Here is a 22,040-nt window from a genome sequence, read left to right as displayed (position 1 = left end):
CATGTCGACAACCCCCTTCCCGCGCATACAGCGTGCAACAATCACAACTCGATGACGCACGCCTAACACTACCACTCGACAGCCTTCCCCTCCAACCATCCTAAGCCTGACGACCCAACCACCCCTTCAACAACCCAAATCAATCGAAACCCTAATTGTTGATGAAACGGTGCAGGGAAGGGATGTGAGTGGTCGACGGTTTGTGATAATACTAACTCGAGTTCGGTGATCGATGGCGCAAGGTGGTCGTCGTCGTTGGGAGATAGGCGGTAGGGGCTGGGGAATGGGTGGTCGGGGATTGGTGAGGAGTGGAGGGTTTTTGTTTTTTTTTTTAATTTTTTTAGAAGAAGGGTAATAATGGAATAATGGTGGAAAATGTGTAGGATATAGTAAAAGTGTGTGCGGGATTTAGCAATTGCGTAAATTTAATATTATGTTGTTTTCTTATTTAACCTTACTAGTATATTGTATTAACAGGTTCACGAGTAATGTGGTGAATGATGCAGTGTCTGGTGCGATTAAGTCGAAGACTAATGTTTGTTGTCCTAATTGGAGAGAGACTCCAACCCATGTAAAAGAGGATTATTGGAATCACTTTAAGGTAATTTAAATATTTGTTAATACTTATTATATTTTTTTCTTTCAAATACATAACAATAAAATAATTCTACTTTATTATATGTAATTGCAGAATAATTTTGAGTATGATCCAACACATGAAGCTGAGCTTAGGATGACATTAAAAAAGAAGGTTGCATTGCGTCTCAAAGACTTAGTTTGGCACGTCAAGACGAAAGATGATGGCACATGGATGTCAGAAGCAGGCCGTGATGCTTTGTTTCTCAGAAAATCATTAGAGGCATTCAAGAAAAAATCAGCTCAAAGTAGTGCGAATAGGACAAAGCACAAGGAAAATGGAAAAGTGTTGTGAACCCATAATATGGATAAAAAAACTGCTATTGAGAAAGCTGCTGAGATGGTAAATATTATTGACTAAACTTCCTTGTTAAATTTAGCGTTGTGAACTTTGGGAATATTTGGTGTGATATTTGGTGTTTGTTGTGATGTTTTATCATAATTTGTATGACGAACTTTGTTGTTTAACTTTAATATTTTGAATATTATTAAAGTTGGTGATATTGTTGGTGGTTTAATTAATTTTTTTTGCAGGCTAAGAATGCAGGTGGCAAGATGACTACGACTTTTGAATTGTTTAAGCAAGTACATAGACCAAAAGGGAAGCAAACAGTGGAAACGGGTAGGCCGAAGAGTGTCATGGTATGTACTTCCATTATTTAGCTTATTGTAGAATTTTTTTGCCTTAGTGTGTGTCAATTAATAATGTTGACCCTCTTAGATCATTATCATACTCGTAACGATGTTCACAAGTTTAAATAAAACAATATAGATTGTGATCTTTTTTTGACGCAATCATAAAAATTAGAAATCAAAAAATGAGCTTTAGATGTATTCATATTGTTTGGACTACCTTTCAGCTGAATGGAAAGTGATATAACTCTGATGATTTATTTCTGAGACTAAGAGATATAATTCTAGACTATTGTCAAGAAAAAGGAGATAAATTAAATACCTGGATACTTCTAGGAATCCAAAGTATATTTGGCTCTAACGACTTAACCTTTATATAGGTCTTCATATTCTGTGAACTTGTGAAGTAATATGATTATGCTCGATAGATAGCTAAGCCTCGAGCTGTGCTGAACATTTATGCAGGAATGGCAGTTTGTATAGATAATATGAGCTTTTGAAAATGTTTTATTTGCAGGAACCGTTTACTAATGACATCGCTAAACTTGATGGACAAGGAATTTCATACAAGTATTTGGTGGTGGTAATGCTCAGTCTTTATTCTTTTGTCCAAGTGTCTCCTCTACTGCTGCATCTTCCCAATCCTACACCCCCGGAGTACTTACTCAACTCCAAAATCACCACGAGCAACTCTTGAAGGAAACGATGGATAAGGTGAACTAAGAGAATGAGGAACGGTTGCAAAAGATGGATCAAGAGAATGAGGAACGGTTGAGCCAAATGCAATCACAAATAGAGATTGAAATGATGCGTAAATTTGAAGAAACATTTGTACTGCTAAGCTCTACTTCTCAAAATAACTCTACTACTCCCTCATGAAGATGGTGGTGGCACTTCGTCTTCATTTCAGTTACTTGTTTAGTTTGTTTCTAAGATTAAGAGACTTTTTCTTATCTTTAGACTTGGATTGTTTAGATTTGAACTTGTTATTTTTGAAGTTGTAATGAATTTCTCGTAATACATTTAACTTTTCCTATGAAAATCGAATGATCGCATTATTGTGGTTAACAAATTGTGTTAGCATCCAATGTTGGAGTTGGAAATTTGGCGTAAGTGCAGGTTTTAATATTAGTGAGCGGCTTAAGGGAGTATGTATTATGTAGACAGGTTGTATAAAACATCACACTTTCCGACTACTTTTGGTTGCAATCTGAAAATATTTTTGACCGACAATTAACTTTTGCGACCAAAATAGAGTGTTTTTTTACGGTTGCAATTGCTGTTAACTTCCGGCCATTTTTTGTTGGTTGGTACTTTATTTTGTTTTCAATTGTTTTTTCAGTTGGTAAATACAAAAAAGTCAAATTTTGTGTTGACCTGTTAACCTCGTAACAAAATGCTTATATTACTCCTCAAAATCGTGGTAATCAACCACAAGGGAACTCTGTTAGGCAAAATCAAGGAGGTTTTCAACAGATGCAACCTCCTCCTCAAGCTCCAAGTAATGACATGACCGAGATGAAAGCTTTGTTGCAACAAAGTTTACTAATTCAACAGAAGCAGACGGCTTAAATTTATGAACTTATAGCTCATAACAAGATGTTGGACACTCAAGTTGCTCAAATGCCATCTCAAAATCCTTCAAAACAGCCCGACAATCTTCCCCCTCAAGGTAAACAAGCACATGAACAACTTAATGCTATTTCACTGAGGAGCGGTACATCTTATCAAAGTCTAAATGTGCCCATTAATGAAGATGAGGTTCCCTATATGCATCCTAAGAGATTAGGTAATTTGGAGCTAAGTGTGATGTGGGTCATAATTACGCACATTTAGTCCCGTAACTAACCTAATTTTGCATACTAATATAGCATTTTATAGCCATTTTATTCGTCAATTGCTTCCTATTTGCTTTCCTAGTGCATTTTATATGTGTTGTAGGAAAGAAGATAAGTGAGGCGGAATTCCTGTCTCTCACGCATACTCGGAAGCTTGTTGATGATCTTGGATGGATTAGTATAAAGAGGAGGCAAGAATAGTGACCAAGAATGATAGGAATAAGGAGTATATGGAAGTGTCATAAGCATAGAAGCAAAGGAAGAAGATTTGCTGCTCAACCCGCTCGAGTTGTGTACAACTCGCTCGAGTTGGCCACTAACGTGCTGGAGTAAAAAACAACCCGCTCGAGTTGGTGCCCAGACTGCTCTATCTCGTGTGGATCCTCTTGAAACGTGCAAGGAAAAATTCCTTCGACACATAAGCATGTTTCCTAATCTACCTTTGCTTAACCTAAAGTTGTACTCACTATATATACTCCATTTGTAATAATTATGGGATTAAGTTCCCTTAGATTAGATTAAGCTTTCTTAGGTTAGAATAGATTAGCCTTTAATCATTCCACAAATTGTACTTTAATCTTTCCTTAATTATTGTTCAAGGATTCTTAGATCTAATTGGGTAATTGAAGATTATTTGGTTTTGTTTTGGAGAATTGACAATTCTTCATCATCATTCAAAGTTCTCTTCTATTATTCTTTCCTTTCCATTTGCTCATCTTAAGATTGGTATAATTTCTTTACTCTTTACTTAATTAGTGCTCTACTCTTCCATCATGTTTATACTTGTTAAGATGATGATACCATTATTAACATGTTTTCCATAAAAATGAGTGAGTAGTTTCCCAACTAGGATTAGTGGAGGATTAGGGGAGCTAATCATGAGGCAATTTATGCTTAATAAGTTCATATGAATGCTTGCCTATTGTACTATCAACTTATGCACATGTTATGTTTGATGAAATGCTTGATTGACAACCTAGTTTGATTATCTTATTCTTTTCAACAAGACTTGTAAGATATAAACTAACTCAAGGCTTGTTACTTGTTAGACCATGCATATAGTTGAATAGGTAGAACTAAGTCGATGTAGGTGTTGCAAAGTCGTGACCGACTCGGCTCCGGGACCTAAGTCTTCCTAGGGATTGTAAGACATAAACTAACTCGATTCCAACAATAATAATTGCTTGCATCTATATAACTCATTTATGCTATCTTACCATGATTCCTCTATGATACCATGACATCCTAGTGTCTTTTACCATTTGTTTACATCATTTCCTTTGTCGCTTGTTTTACATTACATTGCTTTTCATTAGCTTAGAACCATAAAACTCAAAACAATTGTGACACCCTTAGTACAACTACAATTAGATTGAACAATTCGAATACCCCCGTCCTTTGGATTCGACTTCACCTTACTTGCTATGCTAGTAGTTGGATATAAATGTGTTTGACGACGGACAATGACCCGTGCATCAAAATGGCGTCGTTGTCGGGGACGATATTGTGTACTTGAATCGTTCTTTTGTATAATTTTAGTTGTGCTTATTCTTGAGGGATCTTGGTGATAGGCAATCGCACACCTATGCAAAGATAAATTCCCTAAACACAAATAAATGTAGTAATAGAGGTCAAACCACAAGGAGACGGGAGTTTGCTAAACAAGTTGCTATGGATTGAATTCTATCAAGGTCAGTTTATCGGTTGTTGGTTGGTTGGTTGGTTGGTTGGTTGGTTACACAAATAAAATGAAAACAATAAAAAAGAAAGCGTCTAGGGAAATCGGGTCACACATGCAAATTACTAATTAATTATGTTAATTTAGAAATGCATTGATAATGATAAATTGTTTAGGCTTAAAGACACCCACCTATTGATATTAGTGTCAACCATAGACCGAGTCCTAGAGAAACTCTCGTTTATGACTAGGTCGTCCTACTACACATGTTTAGTCTAATTCAATTCCGTGCCTCTCGACTTATAGAATGAATTAACAAACTTAATATACGATTACGGCCAAAAACCAAAGATTAAACAATATAATGCAAACATGTTATAGAAACTATTTTAATATCGTGACATCTCATTTTAACAATTGTGATTAGTTATTTAGCATGGCTTCCATTATCCCCTAGACAAAATATATTACTCTTCCATTATGTAAATTAAGCTAATGATGAACAAAATGATAAACATAATGATAAGGAAATAATACTAATAATAAATTACCTCAACAATGGAAATGGAATTGGAATTGGAATTTGAAGAACAATGCTTGAATAGAAATTGTAATACAATATTGAAATGCTAAAGGAAATATAAATAACATAAAGGAAATCTAACCTACATTTTATTCTAAAACTAAGACTAAAACATATATGAAAATGTGTGGAAAAATGTGTGTAAAGGGTGTGTAAAAGTGTCCAAGAAGATGTTGAAGTCTACACCCTTTGTATAGGAAATGAGAGGAGAAACTTAGAGTAAATACAAGGGGTCAACCCCAAATATTTTCTCTCAATTGCTTGATTAATTACCAAAGGAATCCTAAGTGAGCTATTAACTCAGTCTTAATTCACTTGGTTAAATGTGATATTAGCATCCAAAGCTTCACTAAGCATCCAAAGTTTCCACCTTAATTGGACTTCAAATCTTGGGCTTGACTTTGCATAAGACCTTATTTTGCATTTTTCATTTTAATCCATATCTTTATGCATGCAAATCCATGTAACACTTCAAGTTTGGTCTAATGTTTGCTTCACACTTAGCCTTGTATACTAGCTCTTGCAAATTTGTTAGAAATAAACTCCTAAAAGCTCAAGTTCCTACAAAATGTGACAAACCATGCAAAGACAACTAGAATACAATATTAGCTCATAAAATCACTAAGATTAGTGCAATGATCATATAAACTTGAGCTAAAATATGGGGTAAAAGCATATATAAAATGGACACATCAAACTCCCCCAAGCTAAACTCTTGCATGTCCCTAAGCAAGAAACCATATCCCATCAATTGAAATATCCTAAAACAAGCTAAGAATAATGATTCAAAACCCGAGACAACATGGGCATAAGGATTAATGCAAAAACAGGGATGAGATTTACATGATGGCGTATCATGAAAGACTTTGAACGAACCTTTAAGGTCATGCATGATCTTTTGACTAATGGACTCTCACGATGCACTCAAACTCATTTGTATGTGAAAAGACATTTTTGTGTGAAAACACTCACTTATCCTCGACTCATGAGAATGTGCCCTCAATCTAATATGGTAAACATTTCAAAACTACAAGCCGAAAGAAATCATGAAAAAAAAAGCCAAATGGGTAAGAAGAAGGCAATATGTAATGGGTAAGAAAGGGGAACAAATGAATTATGAATTGTGGAGCTACTGTCAACCTAGCAACAATCAAATGTAAGGATGCTCAATCCCAATTCTAATCCCAAATTACAATACAAATCATAAGTAAACTCTCCAAAATATGTGATTAATGCATGAGTGTTTCTCACATCAACTTCTTCTTCTCTTTTCTTTTCAAACCATACTTCTTTTTTTCATTTACTTTCATGCTTTTTTCATTTCTTTTTTTTTCATTCTTTTCTTTCTCATTTTTTTTTTCAATTCTTCATTTTTTTCCCATCATTTTCCTCTTTCTTTTTCATTTCTTTCTTGAGCATTAATACCAAGCTCACATGATATTCCAAACTTTGAACCAAATCCAAAATGAGTACCCAAACAAAACTAAACAAAGCTACTAGCTCAAGAAGGTAGGAAAATTATAATGTAGCTAGGGATAAATGTTTGTGAAGGAGTCAAAAAGGCAAATTTAATCATGCGAATGACTCCAAAATGCTAACAAGATATGAATGCAATGCTTACTAAGAGATGAAATAAGAACCATACTTATGCGTTATTGATATAACACACACCATAAGGAGACCTACTCTCACCTAAGTGAAACCGGATATAGATGTACCGGTCCAAGGAGGTTATACCTTACCATTTTGTAGCTCGCCAATTGATGCCTGTCGTTGTATGCACCAAAAATAATATTTATAGTCCAAACTACTACTATAGCTAGTGGCAGTCAGGGTCGAACCACAGGGAGGCGATGCAATTAATAGTTGTCTAATTCTAGTCTAAGGTAACAAATGTGAGGGGGGTTTGAATTGAGTTGGTCTATAACCAAAGGCAGTAAATGAAAAGTAAACTAAGCTAGTAGATGAAATCAAATATAAAAAGGGTGCTAAGATGGTCGGTTCACTATAGTTTCGGCGGCAGTATACAGGTAGGTCTAGAACAAACACGTGAGACAGAAAAATAAGAAGTCCTCTCGGTCCATTCTCAACAGGTAGCATCTTTCGATCTCGCTATAGGTCCCTAATATCACTAATACTAACTTTCGTCCTGAAAAGTGATTTAAAAGGTTAAATTAACTTATCTCTCGATCTTATTAATTTAGTCGTCTTAATTAGGCAGGCTATCTCCCTTCCCTATCTTTCGATCTTTATTGGGTCGGTCAATTCCTAAACATTCAACTAGTCGCGTGCACTCGATTCGTCAAATATAGAAATTAAATTAATTAAAACGAAGCATATCTCGCGTGGCCAGTCGATCGACTAGGGAACCCAGTCGATCGACCATGGCGCGTTCCAGGTCTACTATTCTCGCCGCCTACTTCTACAGATTCCCTACATCCTAGCACAAGGTATTTAGCTACTCATACTAGAAATAATGACAACAATAAACTTAACAATTAAAACATTCGAATTCATACTTAAATTAATTAAACGAACAATTAACATAAAACGATAATTTGGCTTCCGGGAAACTATTCTAGCAATTCTATACTATGAACGAAATAAAAGCAATAAAACTAATTAATGGGACAGCGGAAATACGGTATGAAAACGGGAGAGAAGAATTGCAGAACAAAGATCCAGAAACCGAATGCAAAAGTAAATTGTATTGAAAACGAAACAATCTTGAGAACCCTAATTACTGATGATAAACTCAAAACTGAATGAAAACTTGATAATGTCAGGTTACGTTATATAGGAATATAACGTAACACTTATTCCTAAACCTAATATACAACGGGCTTTGAAATTCTCGTTCTATTTCTTTAATTTACGCGTCAGCTCATATGATGGTCGATCCACCATGCAAGGCAGTCGATCGACTGGTCTGCACTGAACATTAGCTTCTGTAAGTCGCGCTCTGGTCGATCGACCATAGGAGGCACACAATCGACCACTACAGCTGGTAGTCCGCTTCTAATTCTTCATAAAGTTGTCTTTCAGGCCTCGAAATGCGCACCAAGTTTATTTCTTGTGTAAATACTTCACGTCAAATGCAATGCAAGGTACTCGGGGACGGATTCGGCTCGATTTCTACTCATTTCCGCATAAATCTGCAATATTACATAAAAATACGAAAGTAGACGAAATGGGGCAAATAGTAGCATAAATAACTAATTGAGCTTTGAAATGCGTGTAAAATAGGGTTTAAAACATCATATAAAAGACACGCATCAAACTTCCCCAAACCAAACCCTTGCTTGTCCCCAAGCAAGAACTAGACTCGATCCTAAAACCTAATGGAACGAGTTCAATCTCAGAGCGAAATGCTAACCGAATAGCCTAAACCAATTTAATGCGATAACTAACAATCAATTAGCCATATGAATCATGCAAACAAGTTATGTAGTCGTTAAAAATCACGAACAATCAATCAGAGACTTATCAAATCGGACTCTCACGGGTCGCTCGAATCACTCATAAGCACAGGTGAATAATGTATAAGATAGAAAGAATTCATTTTGTAGTGACACTCACCTAACTACGACCTATAATAACATGCCTGCAATCTAATATGAAAGTAATCTCTACGACCGTACATATGCATTCCAACCAAACAAATGACCATGACACATGCCGAGGTAAATATGGATATGTGAGGTAATGGGTAAGAAGAGGCTAAAATAAATTTGGATAAAAACAGAGTTAAGAGCCAAGCTAGTAACTAAGGGAACCAAATTATAACAACATCCAACTTCTTCCTCAAACTTTCAATCGAAACGGTGCTAATAGCAAGCACAACACTCACAATCTCCATAATTGTAATTCCCCAAATGATGATAATAAAGCATGGGAATAAAATCACCAACTAATCAAAACTCCAACCATGTGATTTTATTTTCTCTTTTCTCGGCATTCAGTCGATCGACCAAGATGGGCAGTTGATCGACCGCCCTCTACAGTACAACATGCGTTTTTTTCTTTTTCGAATCATTTTTCTTCTCTCTTTTTTTCTTTCTTTTCAATTCTATTTTTTTCTTCTTCCTTTCCTTCCTTTTTCATCTTCCCAACATCATCCCAAAAGAGCATGTGCAACCAAAAATGAAGTAACAATCCCAAGAACATAAACTACTAGCTTGACAAGGGCAGGCTAAGTGTAGGATGTAGTTATTAGGACAAAAAGGCTATTTCTGGCAGTGTGGAGCTTATGGGCAAAATGAATAAAGGATACCTCTTCCACATGTGTCAACAAACCACGAACCCGAATGCATACGGTATTAAGCAGATTAAGTTCATATTTATGCATATTGATATAACATGTCTCATAAGGAGTAACTACTCACAATCCTAGATAAACCGGTCATAGATGACACCAGTTAAAGGCTCTAAAACTCAGAAAATGATGTAGTTTGCCAAAAATCTAAGTCAAGTCTCAAGTCCATCAAGTAAATTAACGAAGACTCGTAGACTATACAAATGATTCTACTAATAACATGTCAATTAGCAAGGCTTAGGCATAAAACAGCTGAAAATGCAATGTCATCATAGAAGTACTACCGTTCCGACTCGACCTAAATGCTAAAATAAACGTGATATTTTTGAAATTTTTGAATTTTTTGAATTTTCTGTGTATATAAGAGAAAATAAACAACAATGCAAGACAAAAATGTAAACGTGAATGCAAGCAGATGAAATGCGACGTAAAACCCTTCCCCAAACCAAATCACACAATGTCCCCATTGTGAAAAATCATGTAATGAAATAAAAGGAAAACGGGAATTTGCGAGAAAATTAATTAAAAAGGACATAAGGTTAACTTGGAAACTCACAAGACTTTAAGCGCAGCAAAATGAAACCTCCCCAAACCAGCGTGAGCTAGGAGGTTTCAGTAGCCAGCAGTGCTACCAATAAGTACCTGAAAAGACAGAAAATACCGCGCGTAAAACCGAGAAAATAATTTATGAAACGCAAAATTATGTGTAAAATAAAGAAACGGAAGAAAACAGAAATGAGTCGGAGAGTAAAGTGGAGAAAAGACTCCCTCAACTCCGCAAATCGACCTAACACAAAGGGGAATGATCGAAAAACAGTACAAAGAAATAACATGGTCGATCGACCACATCACCCGTCGATCGACCCGAGTGAACAGAATGAAGCTCCCGGAAGTTGCGGCTCGGTCGATCGACCATACCGCGATCGATCGATCAAATAATCTTCTTGTAACTTTCTGATTTTCTTCGAATTAGCTCAATAACTCGACCTAACATGGTCTATAAACCTGCAAACACACAAAATAACGCGCCCAAAATTGAGCAAAACCCAAAGTAACTGTCTAAAGTGTTTAAAATCCTAAGCAAACTTATTAAAATGCGAGGTCTCGCGCATACGAAAGCAATAAAAAGAGTTTAATGAAAGCAATAAAATGAATGTTTTTGTAAAATCTTAATCAACTAATAGTTGATCAAGAATGGCCACGGAATGGCCCACTCGCTCGGCTTCTAGCTACAAAAGGTAGCCTCTACAGTGCTCATTTCCTCAGCTACAGTCTTATCAACTTCAACATCCGCAGAACTCAACGGATCAACAGCTTCAGCATCTCCCCAATCGATAACTTCATCTAACTCATCAAAGTCCAAGTCGGACTCCCTCACTTTGACTGGCTCCTCATCAGGCTCCTCATCTGTGCCATAGCTAAAACATCCTAAACCACCTCTTTGAACGATTGGCTCCTTCATAGCGAGCAACATGTGGCTCTTCCTTCCCAAACCAGCTTCGAACATCCGCAGAAGAATCTTCCTCCAATTTGCTCCCAATCGGGGCGGAGGTGTTATAGCAGAAACAGGCATAGAGGTAGGCATATCAGAAAGCATAAAATATGATTTCTTTTCAGAAACCGTATTACAAGTGACTGGCCACATGGGGTCTTTCTTCTTAGCTGTCTGGGCAAAGACAATGGAATGTTTCCCTACTTTGAAGGTCAAAGTCCCTGAGCCAACATCTATAATCGCACACCGGCGTGTGCGAAATGGTCTACCCAATATGATAGGAATGTGGGCATCCTCAGGCATATCTAGTACAACGAAGTCAACAGGGAAGAAGAACTTTCCTATTTGCACAGGAATGTCCTCTAAGACTCCTATAGGCTGGACCGCAGATCGATCGATCCCATCCAGACTTTGTCATGTTCGTGGATCGCAAACCTAGTCATCTTCAGCTTCCTAGCAAGACTCAGAGGCATTACACTAATACTGGCTCCTAGGTCACACAAGGCCTTCTCAATAGAAAAGGTGCCAATACTACATGGGACTGAAAAGCTACCTGGGTCTTCTAGCTTATGAGGTGCAGTATGGGTCAAATAAGAACATGACTCCTCAGTTAGTGCGACAGATTGCACAGTTTCAAGTGACTTCTTTTTAGACAAAAGTTGCTTCATAAATTTCATGTAAGCAGGCACTTGATTAACTAACTCAAGAAAAGGAACTTGCACATTTAAGCTACAAATAACATTTTCAAATTTGTTAAACGATACCTGTTCCTTTTTCGGCACCAATCTCTCCGGATAGGGGGCTGAAAGAAGTAACTTAGCCCTCTCCTCTAGGTCTCTCATGCCGGCATCGGTGGATTTAGGCGGAAAATCCACTACCTTCTCTTTGTTGTAGCTTGACCCTTTTTCAGACCGTCTAAAAAATGAACCATTAATCGTTATCGGGTCATACTTTGGAACCGGGACTGACCCATCAGCAATTGAGTCTTGCCTCAATATTTTCGGAGTAGTCGTACCCCGAAACAAGTGGTCCCTCAAATTATTAGGCATTGGAGGACGAAAAGACTCACCATCAGCAGCGTAGTCAGTCGATCGACCATGCATGTCAGTCGATCGACTGACTTCTACAGAATAGTAGTTGTGTCACTTGGGATCGGTCGATCGATCGGGTATGTCGGTCGATCGACCGACATACCTCCCTGATCGATCGTCTTTCCTTGCTATTATTCGTCACTGCCTTCTTCTTACTTGGTTCAGCCTCATCTTTTTCAGTGACATCCTCGACCATAGCGGTCCCCTCAAGGGTGGACCCACCCCTCAAAGTAATAATATTAAGGGTCTCCATTTGATCCATCTGCGACGGTAAATGCCCCGGAGCTCGAGTTGCACTCTTGCTAGCCAATTGAGCGATTTGGCTCTCCAACATCTTCATCCCAGCCTCTCTAGCTTGAGACTCCTCCAACAACAAATTTTTCAACTCGGGAAAATCGAAACCTTGGGATTGCTGCTGCTGCTGTGGAACATACGGAGGCTTTTGATATGGCTGCTGCTGCTTATGAGGGAGCACATAATTCTGCTGCTGCTGCTGCTGTGGAGGTGGAGTCGGATTTAGGATATTTTGGCTACTCCACCTCAAATTCGGATGGAGATTCGGCTCAAAATAAGTGTTTGTCTGCCTATAATGTTGAAAAGCAGCACAAGACTCATAGGAAATCTTTGCCGGTTATGTCAAAACATGTCCTTCTCCTCAACATCTCTTGCAGACGAAAGGACCGTCTGAAACAGCATTCACATAATAGATCCCTCCTTTTGAAGCTCCTCCCAACTCGTACTTATCAAATCTCGCCGTAAGAGGCTCTAATGCAGCTACAGAAGGGGATTCAAAGACTTCTCCTTTTATTTCCCCTGGAATTTCCATACTCAGCTTTATGGGTGGCCAAATCATCAATAATTTTCCACCCCTTTGTTTCTTCAACATTCTCCTGGAATCTACCATTAGCTGCCTCATCCAGGATAGCCCTCTGATCGTCATAAAGCCCATTATAAAATTGATTGCATAGGCTCCATTTCTCAAACCCATGGTGCGGAATAGTTCGCACCAGCTTCTTGAAACGGACCCATGCCTCATGAAAATTCTCATCAGGACCCTGTTTAAAGCTCGTGATCTGAGCTCTAATTGCATTGGTCTTCGAGGCAGAGAAATATTTCTTGTAAAATGCTAAGGTCAGCGAATTCCAATCAGTGATCCCGTTAGCAGCTCGATCCAGGTCTCGGTACCACTCCCTTGCAGCATCACGAAAATAGAATATGAATATAGTCTCCTTCACCTGGTCCTGGGTCACACCGGTTAGTGGGGGTATGGAACAACAATAGTCAATGAATGTCTTCATATGTTTGGCTGCATCTTCATTTGCAGCTCCCCCGAATTGGTTTCTCTCAACCAAGTTGATATAGGACGGTTTCGGCTCGAATTTTCTATCTGTCCCTGGTAATGCGAATCCCTTATAGAGATTCTCACTTGTCGGCTCAGTGAGTGATCAAGCTATACTCGCTTCTTCAGCCATGTCTGGAGATGTGACAGTTTCAGCTGAAGAAGTAGAAATAGGTGACGAAGGTGGATCCTCCTCAAACAGCTCGTTCTCGTATTAACTAGACACAGTACTCAACTCTTCCTCTGTCGGCAATACTCTAGATGATCGTCTCAACTCACGCAAAGTCTTCTCAATCTCAGGATTGAACGGTAGTAATTCACCACCCTGTGACCTGCGCATAAGAAGAAACTACAAGTAGAATATGAGAATAGTTTAAGGAACAGATGTCCCTTAAACTAAGAGAAAGACTAAAATAGAAACAACTAAAAATTTTAAACAATTGCCATCCCGGCAACGGCGCCAAAATTTGATGCCTGTCGTTGTATGCACCAAAAATAATATTTATAGTCCAAACTACTACTATAGCTAGTGGCAGTCAGGGTCGAACGACAGGGAGGTGATGCAATTAATAGTTGTCTAATTCTAGTCTAAGGTAACAAATGTGAGGGGGATTTGAATTGAGTTGGTCTATAACTAAAGGCAGTAAATGAAAAGTAAACTAAGCTAGTAGATGAAATCAAATATAAAAAGGGTGCTAAGATGGTCGGTTCACTATAGTTTCGGCGGCAGTATATAGGTAGGTCTAAAACAAACACGTGAGACGGGAAAATAAGAAGTCCTCTCGGTCCATTCTCAACAGATAGCATCTTTCGATCTCGCTACAGGTCCCTAATATCACTAATACTAACTTTCGTCCTGAAAAGTGATTTAAAAGGCTAAATTAACTTATCTCTCGATCTTATTAATTTAGTCGTCTTAATTAGGCAGGCTATCTCCCTTCCCTATCTTTCGATCTTTATTGGGTCGGTCAATTCCTAAACGAAGCATATCTCGCGTGGCCAGTCGATCGACCAGGGAACCCACTCGATCGACCATGGCGCGTTCCAGGTCTACTATTCTACGCCGCCTACTTCTACAGATTCCCTACATCCTATCACATGGTATTTAGCTACTCATACTAGAAATAATGACAGCAATAAAATTAACAATTAAAACATTCAAATTCATACTTAAATTAATTAAACGAACAATTAACATAAAACGATAATTTGGCTTCCGGGAAACTATTCTAGCAATTCTATACTATGAACGAAATAAAAGTAATAAAACTAATTAATGGGACAGCGGAAATACCCTATGAAAATGGGAGAGAAGAATTGCAGAACAAAGATCTAGAAACCGAATGCAAAAGTAAATTGTATTGAAAACGAAACAATCTTGAGAACCCTAATTACTGATGATAAACTCAAAATGAATGAAAACTTGATAATGTCAGGTCCTAAACCTAATATACAACGGGCTTTGAAATTCTCGTTCTATTTCTTTAATTTGCGCGTCAGCTCGTATGATGGTCGATCGACCATGCAAGGCAGTCGATCGACTGGTCTCACCCGAACAATAAGCTTCAGAAGTCGCACTCGGTCGATCGACCATAGGAGGCAGTCGATCGACCACTATAGCTGGTAGTCCGCTTCTAATTCTTCATAAAGTTGTCTTTCAGGCCTCGAAATGCGCACCAAGTTCATTTCTTGTGTAAATACTTCACGTCAAATGCAATGCAAGATACTCGGGGACGGATTCGGCTCAATTTCTACTCATTTCCGCATAAATCTGCAATATTACATAAAAATACGAAAGTAGACGAAATGGGGCAAATAGTAGCATAAACTAACTAATTGAGCTCTGAAATGCGTGTAAAATAGGGTGTAAAACATAATATAAAAGACACGCATCACCAATAGTCAAGATCAAGCCTATTCGGTTCATTTTCCATCTCCCACCTACTATGTCAAGACATCCCCATGTAGCAATGATCCCATCATAGAAGAATAAATCATTAGCTATAAGCTATCATTAGGATAAACAAGAGGGAAAGTAGGTCAAAAGCAAGCAAAAACACACAATTTCTCTCAATATTTTCAAATTTTCTATAATACATGCAAACTATACTACAATGCAAATGCAATCTCCCCCCAAGATAAACACAACATTGTCCTCAATGTGCCAACAATTAAATTACTCAACTAAACCATAAAAATGGCTCAAAGCACATAAACAAGAAGGACAAGAGGTCATATTTAATGGGTTGCGAGAAATAAACTAAAGTGCAAAGCAAATAAGACTTACTAGACTTGCTAGCCTTCCCCCAAGCTAGCATGTATACGGAGGACTCTTCCATTCATCAATAATTGAAGAAAAGGGCCAAAAATTGAAAGTTTGATGAAGGAATGATGTGTGCAAGTGATTTGGCCTTTTTCTTTCTTTCTTTCTTTTTTCTTTTTCCGGAAGAAGCTGCGTCCCCGATCGGGGTTGACCAAATCTTGCTAGATTTGACTTTCTCCGCATTTTTTTAGCTTCTCCGTTGTTGAAAGTTACAACCCCGAACGGGGTTTCATGCATGGGGAAGCGTGCAATCTCCTTTTCTTCATTTTTCACCTTTAAATCAGAAAACAAAACACCGTCAAGTCTAGTAATTTTATTTCTAATTCTACGAAAACATTAAATTTGCGGAAAATTAAAAACAAAAACAAATAATTGCGATTTCCCGAAATGAATATCCATCGTCCTCTAAAAAGCATGTCAACACCCTTAGAAGTTGATCATATTCCTGCGCATGAGCAATACACAAGCATATGTAAGCAATTGATAAGATATAGGCGTGAAAGATCAAAGGCAAGAAAGGATTAATCTTATCAAATTGCCCTGAGAGATTTCAAATAGAACCACCGTACTCCACTCGTCAGCGAGAGATGGAGCATCATGTTTAAGACCATAAAAATAACCGTTAGTGCATAAATTATAATCATGAATGGTCTCAAATTGGTGGTAAAAAAATCAAGGAGGTGGGTCTAATTGAAAATGGTCGGTTCTTCCCACTTATCTTTGATGGGCTCATCGCGAAGTCCTACATTAACCACAATTGGGTCAACTACGTCCTCCGTGAAAGGATTCTCAAAGGATTCCAATGGTTCGGGTGTAACCTCATCAGTGTCATTAAAATCGGGCCCAACAATATCCATGTCATGGGTGTCATCTACTACAAGGTCAATGTCATTAACATGAGTCTCTAAGTGGTCAATTGGAGTGATGTTAAGCGGAATTTCAAAAGAACAATTATGACCATTATCATCATCTTCTAATAATTCTAAATTATTAGGGGCAAAAGACTCACATTGGGAAGGTGGAAGAGTAGAAGCTTCGATACATCGCTCATTTTCTTCTCGCATTACTGTGAGCATGTCTCCGAACCATTTTAAGGAACGGACTTTAGACGCTTGTTGCTCCAAATAAACTTGAGTAAGCATTATGAGCTCTTCTGCGACACGCCTTAAATTTTCGTGGAGAGCTACTTCCCGACATTGGTAGGCCATGAACCTTAGGAAAACCAAAAGCTCCCCCACACTCTTGTAGTAAAGACTCCCACAACTCATGTAAAGAGCCAAATCACGGGACTCAGAATCCATTCCTTCAAGTACAACCTGACCCAATTCATATTCATTGTAAATGAATCCAAAAGAACTAATACGATTAACGTATTCGTCAAATTGGGATAAATAGTCATGAAAGGGTTGGTTTTGTTGTTGTAGGAAAGGAAATACATCCATTGGACGAATATGAGGATCCCCTTGAGATAGTTTTACCACCTGAAAACGGCACTAAAACTACAAGAAAACCGTGAGAAATATCCCAAGGAACAAGTGTTCCCCGGGACGAAATAAAACAAGATAAAATTCAACAACTAATAACAAACAAAACCGTCTCCCCGGCAACGGCGTCAAAATTTGGTAGGCTATCGCACACCTATGCAAAGATAAATTCCCTAAACACAAATAAATGTAGTAATAGGGGTCGAACCACAAGGAGACGGGAGTTTGCTAAACAAGTTGCTATGGATTGAATTCTATCGAGGTCGGTTTATCGGTTGTTGGTTGGTTGGTTACGAAAATAAAATGAAAACAATAAAAAAGAAGCGTCTAGGGAAATCGGGTCACACATGCAAATTACTAATTAGTTATGTTAATTTACAAATGCATTGATAATGATAAATTGTTTAGGCTTAGAGACACCCACCTATCGATATTAGTGTCAACCATAGACCGGGTCCTAGAGAAACTCTCGTTTATGACTAGATCGTCCTACTAAACATGTTTAGTCTATTTCAATTCCGTGCCTCTCGACTTATAGAATGAATTAACAAACTTAATCTACAATTACGGCCAAAAACCAAAGATTAAACAATATAATGCAAACATGTTATAGAAACTATTTTAATATCGTGACATCTCATTTTAACAATTGTGATTAGTTATTTAGCATGGCTTCCTTTATCCCCTAGACAAAATATATTACTCTTGCATTATGTAAATTAAGCTAATGATGAACCAAATGATAAACATAATGATAAGGAAATAATACTAGAAATAAATTACCTCAACAATGGAAATGGAATTGGGATTTGAAGAACAGTGCTTGAATAGAAATTGTAATACAATATTGAAATGCTAAAGGAAATATAAATAACATAAAGGAAATATAACCTACATTTTATTCTAAAACTAAGACTAACACATATATGAAAATGTGTGGAAAAATGTGTGTAAAGGGTGTGTAAAAGTGTCCAAGAAGATGTTGAAGTCTACACCCTTTATATAGGAAATGAGAGGAGAAACTTAGAGTAAATACAAGGGGTCAACCCCAAATATTTTCTCTTAATTGCTTGATTAATTACCAAAGGAATCCTAAGTGAGCTATTAACTCAGTCTTAATTCACTTGGTTAAATGTGATATTAGCATCCAAAGCTTCACTAAGCATCCAAAGTTTTCACCTTAATTGGACTTCAAATCTTGGGCTTGACTTTGCATAAGACCTTATTTTGCATTTTTCATTTTAATCCATATCTTTATGCATGCAAATCCATGTAACACTTCAAGTTTGGTCCAATGTTTGTTTCACACTTAGCCTTGTATACTAGCTCTTGCAAATTTGTTAGAAATAAACTCCTAAAAGCTCAAGTTCCTACAAAATGTGACAAACCTTGCAAAGACAACTAGAATACAATATTAGCTCATAAAATCACTAAGATTAGTGCAATGATCATATAAACTTGAGCTAAAATATGGGGTAAAAGCATATATAAAATGGACACATCACTTGGTTCCTTGAGAATTTTATTTCTTGTACTTGCTTCATTTCATATGTTTAACATGTCTACTTTCACTTTTTGGCAATTTGAAAATGAGTCATTTGACAAGTATATTGAAATATTTGAAGATTATATGACTTATCTTGGTATCATGGTTTTACTCTTTCAAGTTGGGAAGCATGTCGTGTTGTTTGTGATGGCATAAACCTTGAAGCCCACAACTTAGCATTTCACTTGAGTAGCGGTAGGATTTGTGAGATGAGTTGTGAGGAATTTTGGGAATTTGTCGAGTTCATGGCCACCGAATGTCTTAAACAAATTGTGCATGACATATTTGAAAGTGCCAAGGAACCATGTTGGAAGCGATAAAAACCACATTTCAAAAATTCATTGAGGGAAACTACGATGAAAATGAGATTTGTGAGAATTAGATACCTTCCTATAACCTTGAGCCTACTTACTATGTGAAGAAATTTGCGCCTCCTTGGGAAGATGGAGTGATAGATGAAGAGAGTGATGATGATGAGGAGTACATTTTTTATTATAAAACCAATGCTAGGACCCCGTTATCTTACTCTTGTTGTGTAACAATGAACCCAACTTCTATGAAATTTGATGCTAAAGGGCAAGTTGAGAGTGAGATGGATGTGAGCTTGAATGAAAACTCACCCTTTGAGGATGACATGTTGGAGGGAGACAAATGTGTTGAGCTCGGTGAAGCTTTGTTTGAGCCTTGTTACAACAACCCCTTTGATAATGGTCCCTATTGTGACACCCTCATTTTTAGCGTTAAATAAACACGTAAATTCTACAGAAAAACTGACAGGATATGTTTGTAATTGGTTCAACTAGATAAAACCTGTAATTTTAAAAACTTTTCTAAACCATCCACAAACATTTCCAAATGAAGAGTGCCAAAATCTGCAAATACTAACAAACTAATTTACATAACATTGCTAAAGTCGCGAGAATAAAGTAATACAAACCAAAGTAAAAGAGGGAGACATATGTCCCTCCAAAATATAAACACAACCATATGTTTAAAGGTTTACTACAAAATATAACCAAACTAGGTCCAAGGTTCTTTTGCTCACTAGCTCGTCCGTGTACCCCATCTAATCATCATCAACCTGTCAATCGCATTTTATACAAACACGAAAGCCACAATTCAGGTGGGGAGTAACTTGAGTCCTCCCAGCCACGAAATGTCATATTTAATGTAACATGTAATATAACATGTAAACAACATCATAAATAAACTAATTATCGAATATTCTAACATATGAACACTAAACTGACCAAATTAACTATCATGTGAAACATATAACAAGCAGTAATCCAAACTTTATCAATTGTAACCGGCTTGCATCTCACCTATTACAATTCATAAAATCACCATACAAGAAAGGGCAATATATCAAAGACAGGCATAAGTTCTTAGCACCGTCAATAGTCACTCTGTAACTCGAGTCTATACCACGAGGTAGGGAAGGTAATCGAACCGGTATCTTGGCTCAGAGGTTCTATCAAAACATGGCCAAGACACAACACAACCTTAGTCCTAAATCTGCGCAGACCTAGACATGCGGATACACACCACCGCACCCAAGACCCACAATTTTTCTAAAACAAAGTGAGTACCCTAAGGACTCCACCAAAGGGTTGGCTTGTACTTAAGCTGACCACTTACCCTCAAAATAAGTAACGAGGTCATGCCCCAACTTGGATATAATCCCACCAAGTCAGGAACACAAAGGCTATTAAGCAGTGAACATATACTCGTCAAAGACTATAAAGGCCTATCTATGACAAACACAACAACCTGCAAGAAGTATTCAATACCAAATTCCATTTCAAGCAATATTAACAATATTAAAGGTTTCAGGGAATCTAGGGCCGTTTCTACAACATAAGAAACCATTCAAATCAACCAACAACATATGTGAAATAAAAACATAACAAATGGCCTAAAACAAGAGTAAGGCCAGTTATCCAATTCACACTATAATTTCATCCAACCGAATTTTTACCCGCAACCCCAGCCCTGCACAGGTACGGGTTCAATCGCGGCTGACCAATCACACAATTGACTGACATCGATTCAGTCGAAGGGACTAAGGGCTCAGTTTTCGGCATAATCACCCAAACATTACAATTATCGCTATAGAATACATTTTAAGCCTATTCATTACAATTTCATATCATAACCTATCCTAACATGTGCCAACTACCAATATAAGCATAACTTTACCATCAACATTATATTTACTACTAACATTATTCTTTTCAAAAAAAACTACCCATATGTTACTTATACTAAATATAACATTAATACACCCGAAACGACGAACAACGCATGAAAAATCGCGAAAACAAGCAACGGGTCGACCGGGCCAACCTGTGCGCTGTGGGCTGCTCAGGCCTGCCGGGCCAATTGGGCCGCCACCCCAAATCCTCCGTTTCTCCGTTTTTGTTCATTTTAACATCGTTTTAAGCATCAATTAATCATTCCCAATGCATTCCCATACTAATATGTGAACTTAAACTTACAAAAGACATGAATTTAACCCATATTTTCATGTGAAATAAACTACTCACATAACATTCACAAAATCATACAAAAACCAAAGAATGTGACATTAATTCGTCGAGTAACTCGAAATATGTTACCTTACGCTAGCAAAGAGACAAGTAATAACTTGAGAAAGCTTCTAAAACCCAAAATTACCCTTCATCTTCAACCACAAATGAGTCACCTAAAATAATTATGTGAAAGGACGATATTAACGAATTATCGTTATATAAAATATGAGACGTAAATTAATTTAATTATATTTTAAATAAACCAAACTAGCGTCAAACCAATTTATAGATACGGCCCAAACTCGCGACTTAGCCGTTACCACGGCCGAACAGGCTAGGCCATCACCATGGCTTTGCTAGGCTACAACAGGCCACGGCCGGCTACGAGAGCCACGGCCAGGCTACAAAGAGCCATGGCCAGGCCCGCTAGGCCAACATCCCAACGACAACAACCCATATAAGTGAATGTACATGTATTTGTATAAGAATGAGACGGACATTCAAATAATTTCAATGACCGAATTTGCGCCATGGGCAAACTAATACTA

The sequence above is a fragment of the Silene latifolia genome, chromosome 7 (assembly GCF_048544455.1).
Source record: "Silene latifolia isolate original U9 population chromosome 7, ASM4854445v1, whole genome shotgun sequence".
In the NCBI taxonomy this organism is placed as follows: domain Eukaryota; kingdom Viridiplantae; phylum Streptophyta; class Magnoliopsida; order Caryophyllales; family Caryophyllaceae; genus Silene; species Silene latifolia.
This window is presented reverse-complemented; position numbering follows the sequence as displayed.